The sequence below is a fragment of the Podarcis tiliguerta genome (assembly GCF_965153285.1).
Source record: "Podarcis tiliguerta genome assembly, chromosome: 8".
Taxonomy (NCBI): domain Eukaryota; kingdom Metazoa; phylum Chordata; class Lepidosauria; order Squamata; family Lacertidae; genus Podarcis; species Podarcis tiliguerta.
In genome coordinates, this window is record NC_139541.1 from 33,496,315 (window position 1) to 33,507,604 (window position 11,290).

Here is an 11,290-nt window from a genome sequence, read left to right on the forward strand (position 1 = left end):
CCCGGAAGCTGTACGCCGGCTCCCTCGGCCAATAAAGCGAGATGAGTGCTACAACCCCAGAGTCGGTCACGACTGGACCTAATGGTCAGGGGTCCCTTTACCTATCATATCAACTCTTGGCCTTCTCTTTTCCAGAATAAGCATATCCAGCTCCCTCAACCTTTCCTCATAAGGCTTGGTTTCCAGACTCTTTATAACTTTTGTTGCCCTCCTGATAATGCTTAAAATCAGAGGTGGGGCCCTTGAAACCCAGGGGTTAAATGTGGCCCTCCAAGCTCCACTATGTGCCCCTTGGGAGTGTTGCCACACCACCTCCCCAGGTGCACACTCTCCCCCCAGACCATTTCCCTCACAGGGGTTGGGGTAATTTGTCTGGGGCCACATATTTGGGACATGCATACTCAGGGCAACACGAGGAGATTCTGGAACTAGGAAACAATGGATCTGTGTGTTGCTGCTCCATGTGTCAAGCCTCTTGTTTACTGGTTGGGATATTCCTGGGAAGTAAAGACTTTCTGGGCTCTAGGTGGCCATTGCCATAATCAGGAAGGAACAGGACATGTTCTGGCTAGGGATTCTGCTGTCAGCAGCCATATTCACTAGCTCAGACTCCTCTCTTGTGATTTTGGGTTTCAGGATTTCATTTCTTCCTCAGTGTTTGGCCACAGCCCAGCTCTGACTGGCACTTACAACCATCTAGAAGGGTGGAATGGTAGAAAGAGGAAGGCTTGTTTGTTTGTTTGTTGCATGATTGGCCTAAAGCTCCATTTCAGCCTGATTCCCAAGCTCAATATTTACATCCTGAATTACAATACCATGAAAGGTTGATCTCTCTGAACTCATTCTGCCCTCCCCAGCATGAGAGGAGGCTCCCATAGCAAGATGTTACTGTGAACTCCCCAACAACCCATGATTGCTTCTCTTAAGATCCTTTGAATTCAAGATAGATTGAGCACTGCCAGCCTGCAAGCTCAAATTTTGAATTGTACTAAGGGGAAACAATAATAATAATTGAAAATAAACAGTGAAACCTCCTAGGAAAATAAATGCAAGAGTTTTTTTTGGGTTTTTTCTCCATGAAACAGCCCCCCTGCTGAGACAATCTGCTCTTTAGAGGCTTGATATCTATTAACCTTCTTGAGACATCAGTTCAGGAACAAGGGGACAGTGTAGTAAGGCCTCAGTATCACTGAACCAAAAACAAAACCTTCAACTTAGCCACAGATCATTAATACAAATGTACTGCATCAGGCTTAGATTGGTTCTCAGAGGAGTCAGGGGGAGACAAAACGAAGTTTTCTGGATGAATTAAAGACAAGCTGGTTCCCTCAGAAGAAAATTCTGGGGCAGGGTTTTTGTTTTGTTTTAAGTAGGGCTGGGGGGCATGGCAGGCAGACAGTGATATGACCAAAAAAAAAATGAAATTGACCCAGACATTTGAGGATAAACTGCACTGTGGAATTGACCCACCCCTGACTTCAACTCATTTATCCAATTTTTCAGCACATTAGCCCCACTAAACTCTTGGAGCTTGCTTTTTGTTAGACAGGACTATACTGATAATCTCTGACACCAGCCTCCATTTAGAATTTCCCCAAATTAAAACACACACACATACCTCAGAACAGGGCTTAATAAAATGGCAGTTTCATGGATTCTGTTTCCCCAAAAAGAATAAAAAAATATGCAATAGCTATTACATCGGAGCATTAAAACATTCTTAATTAAAATATATAATAAACCAAGTTAAAATAATAAGATCAGAAGTTCAGGGGAAGGTGTGCCTCAACAGGTGTGACTTCACACCTGGATGTGACAAGGACTAAGGTAACATTCAACAAGCCAAAATTTCCTAAGAGAAGGTAGATATGGATATAGGTATCTCTTCTGAGAAGTTTCCTTTCCTTTTGGAGAATCCGACCTCCTTTGAGAGAAAATCCAGAGCAAAATGCTCCCTGCTCCCCATTTCACCATGCACAAACAGCGAGGAGAATTCTCAGAGGCCATTTGCTCTCTGCCCAACGCTAACCCTCCTCTCCTTTCCAGACGAAAAATCTGCTGGAATTGCAGGCTATCTCTGAATTGTGGGGGCTCCCCCCCCCTTTTGGCCATAAGTCCTTTGACCAGCACCACCCCCACCTTACAGGGTCATTTCCTTTCCAGAAAAGCTAATTACTACTTCCAGCCTCCTCCCGTTAGCGAAGCTTGATCTGTTTACTCAAAAAATAATTATGACATTCCATCCATAAATCTCTGATAATGTCAGCATTGTACTGATGGAATTATGACGTCCTGGGACAAATTGTCTGACCTGCTTTCTGTTTCCCACCACATAATTAAGGTAGTCGTGTGTTAAAGGAAGTAATTTTGTTCAAAGCCTCGGGATCAACGGTGCCGGGCCTTTCGCCTCTCTCGCTAACAGCTACTAGGCCCGCAACATGTTTCCCACTAGCAGTGGGGGCCTGCATGTCACTGCGAGTAAGCAAGGCCACTAAAACAAGAAATTGGCATTGTTTTTGCTGAGGCTTAGCCAGGGATCCAGACAAAACACGGCCTTATTCTCCCGAGGCTTTGAGCAAATAAGTTAATAAACGATGACAGGGCGTGTTTAAAAGCACCAGAAAGCCTAACATGCTTTCTCCCTCCCGTTCGATATTAGGTAACAGGGTTTGTTTCCTTTCCGCATGTAAAGTGTGGGTGGCTAGTCACAGATTGCCGCTTTCTCTCCCTGTGTGCTTTCTTTGTGTGGGAAGAAACTGAAGTTGCCCTGCGGAAAATATTTAGGCAGCCCCATTTTGCTGACTCTGAATCTGGTTTTTATATTTACTGCCGTCGTAATTCTGGCTGTACGTTCGCTGCAACAGGGTTTGCGCTTATCTGATTTTGTTTGTTTGTTGTTATTAATCTTTATAAACCACCAACTCATGGTACGATGGAACCAATAAAAGGTTGTACACTTAGTAGATCATGAAATACTGCATGGCTCTTTTTAGGGTGCCAGTCAGTTCGTGACACCCAGGCAGTATTTAGGCATCTCCGTGGGTTTACAATGGTGGTAGAGAGACGCTCTCAGAGGCTCCCCTGCGTGTGTTTTAGAACCCCGGCTTTCCCAGCTGCTGCCCCTCTGCATATTCACTTAACCCCAAATAAGAACACCCTGTCAAAGTGAGATCTGTTCTTATGGAAGACCTCAGCCTACAATCAGTCGCTGATGGTGGAGCAGGACCTCGGGTCAGTTGCATCACTGTTGCTTGCCAGGAGGGAGAGGGCTAGGTGGCAACAAGGCAGACGTGGTGCAAAAACACAGGATTGCCTCTGCCAGTGTGTTTGCAGCGCAGCCTTGCCCCTCTCCCCCTACCTGCCGTTAAGCTGCAGTGATGCAACTGACCGCAGTTCAGGTGATCACTGCCACCCCACCAGGCCTTGTGCCATTGCCTGCAGCCATAGGTGGTTCAAGGAGAGGACACACCACTGGCTGCATAAGGGACTTTAGGATTCATTTACCTTTATTTACTTAATTTCATTTACGAATTGCTTCTCCTGAAACATCCCAAAGCAATTCATGATGAAAACCTGCTCCCTCCCTTGCAGGCCTTTTCTCTCCTGGCCTGGAAGGATGTGGGCCTGACTGACTCCAGCTACAAAAGCTGAGGCTGCTGAACAGATACTTCGGCTGGGGTGATGTTTGGGGGTGTTTTGGGGGCGGGGGTTGCTGTTGTTGCTGTTAGTTTTATGTCTTTATTTTAGATCTTGTGGTTTATTTGGAGATGGATCAGTTTGGTTGCATGTTTTTGATGCTTTATTTATTGTTTACGGCAGCTTTTGTTATGTTGCAGTAAATTTTTTTTTTCCATGTTGTAAGCTGTTTTGAGCACGGTTTGAACTGCGGAAAGGCAGCATACAAATAAAATTGTGCATGTATGATGGGGTGGTCTCTGCAGGAGGCCCTCTCCTGCAGTGCTCAGCGATCTGTTGGGTATGGAAAGGGTGAGTTGATCTTTCAGGTATTTGATCTTTTTGAATGCATTTTGTCATCCACCCTCCCTCCGCCCCTGAGCTGCAAACCTCACGTTGCTTTTAAACTATATAAAAGTGGTGCAAGCTCCCAGCCAACAAGGGCCTGGCATGGTCCTGGAACACAACCTCCTGGCCTTGAGGTGGGAACCCTCCCTGGTGGGTTTGCCTGACACAGCCACGCACCCTGCCTTGAGTTAACACAGTCACAGCCATTTCTGTCCAGTGGAAATAATGACTTGCAGGAATGCAGCTTGTTGGGAGAGCTTGCTGAGATTCCAAACATGTGGCAATTTACGAGTGTCAGCACAGGGGTCCCCCTCCTCTTTCCCCTAAAACACACACACACACACACACACACACACACACACACCCCCTTTGTGCAAAACGTGCTGTGCATTATAGTCAGAATCCCCCTAAGGGTTTACCACCATGGCTGTCCCACAGAGACCGTGTTTGAGGCATCTCTGCTTTCTTTTTCCTATGCCTTCCTGCCGTGTTAATGCTCTGCGGTCCAAGCGACCTCCCCGATGGCTGTATGGCAGAGAGCATTTAGCAGGCTGGTTGCACTGGGGGAAAGCAGGCATGATTTCTGCCTGGTTTCATCCCCCCCCCCCCGAAAGTGTATAGTCCTACCGTCTGTTGAAGTTGCAGGCTGTTAGGTGAAACAAAAAACACCTTCTCTGTGGGAAGTCAAAGCAGGGAGTGGGGCGGGGGTCATAGCAGACCTTATCTGTTGCACCCCTAGTCTTATGGAACCCTCTCACCAAGGAGGCCCACTGTAGCCCAGGTGTGCCTTTCAAAGGCCATTTCTCCTTGGCCTGTCATTGTCAGAATTTGAACCTGCTGCTTTGCTTCTCAGATTAATTGTCATTCATGATTATGTAACCTTCCTCCAAAGGCATTTGCCCACATTCCTCCCTCTTTTTCTCTCCTTCCCACTTTTGTTTCACCCCACCCATGTCTGTTTTAGATTTGTAAGCACCTTGGGTGCAGAGACCTTTCCTTGTTGCCGTTGTAGCTCTATACCAGTGTTTTCCAAACTTGGGTCTCTAGCTGTTTTTGAACTACAAATCCCATCATGCCTAGCTAGCAAAACCAGCGGTCAGGCATGAAGGGAATTGTAGTCCAAAAACAGTTGGAGACCCAAGTTTGGGAAACACTGCTCAATGAAATGCAGTAGAACACTGATGGTGTGGAATAAATATATCTTTGTGCCTGTGCTTGTAAAAGGCAGCCTTGCATTTGGGTAGAATTTGAAATGTACTATATACTCTCTGGGATTATGATTATAATTATGATCATTAGTCTGTGCACATCAGACTGAATGTTGTTGTTTGTTGTTGTTTAGTCGTTTAGTCGTGTCCGACTCTTCGTGACCCCATGGACAGAGCGCGCCAGGCACTCCTGTCTTCCACTGCCTCCCGCAGTTTGGACAGACTCATGTTTGTAGCTTCGAGAACAGTGTCCAACCATCTCGTCCTCTGTCGTTCCCTTCTCCTTGTGCCCTCCATCTTTCCCAACATCAGGGTCTTTTCCAGAAAGTCTTCTCTTCTCATGAGGTGGCCAAAGTATTGGAGCCTCAGCTTCACGATCTGTCCTTCCAGTGAGCACTCAGGGCTGACTTCCTTAAGAATGGATACGTTTCATCTTCCCTTAATGGAACATAGGAAGCTATATTAAACCAAGTCACACCTGCAGATGCCAGGGATTGAATTTGGGACCATTTCGTGCAAAGCAGATGCAATACCTTGGCCCTTCTCTGAAAGCAGCATATGAATAAGTACCGGTAGATCATTCATGTCCACATATGCCTTTTCTTTGTAATGCAATAGCTCCAGCCTATACTTTAGATACTCAGTTGCTACTAACATCTGCCTGGATGTTCAGAAGCACCACAGGGCATATGGGGAAGGCTTATAGAGCTGAATAAAATAATGCAGGGTAGGGAATCTTTGGCCAAAAGATCAATCTTGGGGTCCAACCTGGAGTGAGGCCATTTCTCCCAAACCACACCCACCTATCAGTGGTTTCACAGACAACCTCAGTTCCCAGGGAACTCTGTAAGCTCTGCAGGGGGAAGAGGGAGTCTCCCAACAACACTCAGCCCCTTTAACAAATGACAATTCCCAGGATTCTTTGGGGGAAGCCATGACTGTTTATAGAGTGGTATGAAGCTGCTTTAAATGTATAGCACAGATGGGGCCTCAGTCAAGACCAGGTGGAATATCGAGAAGATGGGAGTGGTAGGGAATCTCTCCCCTAATGGGCAACCTTCTGAAGGTCGCATGCCAACAGTGGGAGGGGCCAGAGGCAAAAATTAGGCGAAGCAATGGATGTGGCACATACCTTTGTATGTGCCTAGGACCCTCGTACCTAGGGGACCGCCTCTCCTGGTATGCCCCACGGAGGACCTTAAGGTCCATAAATAGCAACACCCTAGTGGTCCCAGGCCCTAAGGAAGTTAGATTGGCTTCAACCAGAGCCAGGGCCTTTTCAACACTGGCTCCGGTCTGGTGGAACGCTCTGTCTCATGAGAGTAGGGCCCTGCAGGATCTGATTTCTTTCCGCAGGGCCTGTAAGACAGAGTTGTTTCGCCTGGCCTTTGGCTTGGAGCCAATTTTATTCCCTCCCCCTCTTTCTTTTTCCTTTCTCCTCCTGTGATGAGGCTGCATTTTAACATTTTTATATTTTACTGTTTCCATATTTTAATGTTGTATTTTAATCTTGTTTTTAAGTTTTTATTATTGCTTGTTAGCCGCCCTGAGCCCAGCCTTGGCTGGGGAGGGCGGGGTATAAATAAAAATTAGTAGTAGTAGTAGTAGTAGGCTATATTTCAGCCATGCAAGATCTAAAGTCTCTCTCTCTCTCTCTCTCTCTCTCTCTCTCTCTCTCTCACACACACACACACACACAGTCTCTCCATTCTCCAGATTCATTCAGCCCCTGCTCCTGAGGGTCTCCACCTCTGCTATGTAGACATAGACCTGCTGCGCTTTGAAGCCCAGCAGCTTGTGAATTTCAATGGAATGTGTATCAATGTTGTACAGGAGCAATGGCAGCTGTGTTTTCCCCAACCTTTCTTTTATTTTTAAAAAATATAATTAAAAAACACTTTTTTACAGTGTCTGCTAACCCACCAAGGTAAGTCAAAGGCCTGGAGTGAACTACAACTAGACGGAGCCTCTTTATTTGCCTGGATGGCTTAATAAACTGCAGAAGCTGAGGTCATCCCAGCCTCTCAATCATACTGCAAACACGGCGCTGACAGTTGCAGCAGAAAATGGTGCTGTTAAACATGCAAAACGTGCCAAGTTCCAGTTCCTGACGAGGTGATCGCTTCAGGAGTGAAGATGGCTGCATGACTCGTGTGCAGAAATATGCGACATTTCTTTGGATTCTTTCTTCCTCTCGCTGGCTTATGATGACTCACACCACTCAATTTCCTGCTTTTTCAAGCCAACCTAGAGCCTGTTTCAAGAGGGAGTAAAAAGTATTCGTTAATACAATTAGCATTCTAGTCAGATCTTTGTTGTACTTGGAAAGAGCTGGCTGTCCATGCTTGGCATCTGAACGTCTAAATCGGCTCCTGTCTTGGCGACCCGTCTTCCCATCTCAGGGGCTTCTGTTGCTCCTCCCATCCACCTATCCATGCCAAAAGGCTTCCCTTTTCTCAGTTCCTTGGAAATATCTATTTCCTCTACACTTCCTTGACCCAACCTTCAAGAGTGATCCAATCTTCTGTGTTCATACTTAAAAAACAACAACCAACAACTTGTGTTTATTATTATTCCACACACACCCATGGGATTTGTGAATGGCTGCCTTATCTGTTTGGATTGGCCTTGTGCTTTTATTACTTGGCCATTTTGCTCTGCAGTGCCTCTGTATTGCATTCCCCGCCTTTCGAAGCAAGTATGAATTTTCAGGATACAATCTCAGTACATGATGCCCTTAGGACAGGAATGGGGAAACCCTGTGACCCTCTGTGTCATGAGCCTGGCAGTGTTGTCAGGATTAGGTTTGGGTCGGCAGACCTTGACTCAGGAGGAGGAGGAAGAAGAAACAGAGAGGAGAGCTAATTGGTGGGAACTAATGGTGCATGAGGGGCCTCTCCCCCTTGTGCCTCAATGTCAGCTGTGTTGGAAGGGGCAGCAGTGATTCTGGCTCTTCTCCCTGACCCACACTCCACCCCCATCAGAGCATGGAGTCTCCGTGGAGATTAGGAAGGCCTGTGAGCAGCTGTGGGGGAAGGCAACACAGGAAGTGGCATTGGCACAGATCAGGAGTCTGAACAAGAGGGTGCTGTATTGACATCTAGAACCAGGTGCTGCCTTCACCCTGGAAGAGCATGCATTTCCAACCCTTACATGCTCAGAGGACTTATCCACATTTGCCTTGTGTCCTTCATTTTCCAGGCACAGGTCCACACTCTGTGTCCAAACAACTCTTTATTTTGCTCCAGAGCAGGGGTTCCCAAACTTGGGTCTCCAGTTGTTTTTGGACTACCGTTCCCATCATCCTTGGCCACTGGTCCTCCTAATCAGGATTGAAGGGTATTCTGCTTGCTGCTGGATTACAAGTTGCTGCTGGATGCTCATCATTGCTGGCAATCAACATCAGAAGGGACACAGGCTACACAATTCAGCATATTAAGTTCTACTGGAGATTTTAAAAAAGCTTCAGATTTAATTTAGTCACCAATTTCTATGTAGTGCATCATTTATAAGAGGTGTATGATAGGGAGTCAGTGTGCATCATAAAATGTGTTAAAATTAACTTTGAGATCAGGCAAACTCAATTAAAATGCCTGCTGATATTATTATTATTATTATTATTATTATTGAATTTATTGAGTTTATATCCCTTCCTTTCTTCCCAAGGAGCCCAGGGTGGCAAACGGATAAACATTTTAAAACAAAAACCAAGCCAATAAAACCTTCTATAAAGAATTACAATTTTATAACTTCTAAAATCAGACACAATTGAAAACATTCCAAAACATTCTTCCATCCAATGAATGTAAGGTTCCCAGGAACAGTATTCTCCAGCCACCAGATGCCTGGGTAGACCAGAATGTTTTCCAACTCCTGAAAGTTAATATACATGGCGGCAGGCACACCTCGCCAGGGTTACCGTAATTCTTCACTGAGAGTTGGAGGTTCATCAGGGAGGGGACCAGCCTGAGCTCAGCTGGGAGGGAGTTTCCTACAACTGGGCCCATAATACTGAACACAGAGCTAATGCAAGATGAGGCAGCAGTGAAGAGCTGGGGAATTTTGCTATGTCAGCCTGCCTGCCTTACAGACGTTTCTTCTCCCCGCCTCCTCCTTTTCCAAGGCTGCTCCTACTCTGCTAACATAAAAGGGGCGGGCAATAAGCCATGCTTGGATTCCTAGGACCATCTGCCAACCAAAATGGCAAAGGAAGAGAGGAGGGGGGGGGGATTAATTATGAATGGTGTCTTCCCATGGTAATCATTTATTGTAAAGGACTTTTCCAGCTTGTTTACAATGCCACTCGCCTGAGGCAGCCCACTGTATAAATTGTCTGATTACAGGATACGGAGCACTTCTTAATAGGCCTCAGATGATTAGGAGAGGGGAAAGGAATTAAAGAGGCCGCTTTGCTTTAGGTATGCAAATGGCTTGCAGAACAATGAGCGGAGATATGATAGGGATGGATGCAAGGCTCCCATTCCCAACCATTATGCCTCCCCATCTCAGACTCCAGAAAATTTTGCGGCAAGTCTCTTTGCCACAGTGTAAATTGTTTCACAGTCTCATGACAAAGTTGGCAAAGGTTAGGCTTCAAGGATATGACTAGGGGACACAGGGTGGTGTTTGGGTCATGATTTGAATCTATGTCAGGGAAGGCTTACCCTTTGACCTCCTCTTAATTCAACTCGGCTTGGCATCACTCATGCAGACAGCAAGGCCTGGCTTGGCTCTCCAACTCTCAAAACCCCCTTCTCTAAAATCAGATTCGATCCGTCTCTTTCTGCATTCTGAGAAGTGATGCTGAACTTGGGCTGCCAGACCCCCAGAGCTGATCTGAAATCTCCAGGTTTGACTGTCCCCGCCCTGCACAGGTGGTAGGGAGGAGAAGCAGACTTTCCAAGTGGGTGAGAGCACCTGCCTTATCTAGGTGAGAAAGAATTACCAGCTGGACCTGGGAACACACCGCTTGGCTAAGGTTTCCATCTGAATTTCCAACCGGTGAAATATTTGCTCACTTGTTAGGCTGTGTTCTTTCCTCCTAGCCAGGTAACTGTATGCACAAAGGAGAGCAACCAGTTTCAGAGGTGGGTTGGATGTCAAGTGGAAAAGAGGTGGCTGCCTCCAGGGCAGTGGATTGAGAGGACTGTGAATGCCAGGAGAACTGCAAGCAAGCAGACTGGAACCACAAAGCAAAATGTATGAGAGGATCTCCTCCACAAGTGCTGCCGAAATGAACAGGGACTGTCATATGTCCAGTGTGGTGGACCAGTGTGGTGTAGTGGTTAAGAGCGGTAGTCACGTAATCTGGGTAACCGGGTTCGCGTCTCCGCTCCTCCACATGCAGCTGCTGGGTGACCTTGGGCCAGTCACAGTCTCTCAGCCCCACTCACCTCACAGAGTGTTTGTTGTGGGGGAGGAAGGGAAAGGAGAATGTTAGCCGCTTTGAGACTCCTTAAAGGGAGTGAAAGGCGGGATATCAAATCCAAACTCTTCTTCTTCTTCTTCTTCTACTTAAAGGTCCTCTGTCTTGAGGTTTTTGAGAGGACAGCCCTATGTTGAAGAGTGACCCTGTTCATGCCTGGTTTAAAGATGATACGTTGGATCAAAGAGAACATATCAACTGCCGTATACAGAATCAGAACATCTAGCTGTGTACTGTCTACAGTGAATGGCAGAAGTTCTCCAGGATTTCAGACAGGGTTCTCTCCCAGCCCTACTTGGGAGGCGCCAGGAATTGAACATTTTGAATAGCTCTGCAGATGGCTGTTTCCACTTGCCTTCCTCTACCCTCCAGCACTGAGAGCTTTCATAAGGGAGTCACTTTCAGAAGCACCCTGGCAAGGGGACTTTCTGACCTTTGGGACTGAGGCAGAAAAACATGCATTATCTCTAAGTCTAATGTCATTAACTTTGGGGCTCCTTTTGAATGTGAAGATACTGAATTAATCTTTGTGCTTGCTTAAAGCCACCAGCAGGCACCTGTTAAATCCACCAGCTGAGGCAAAATCTACTATTTAGACCAGGGCTTGGCAATCTAAGGCCCATGGGCCACAAGC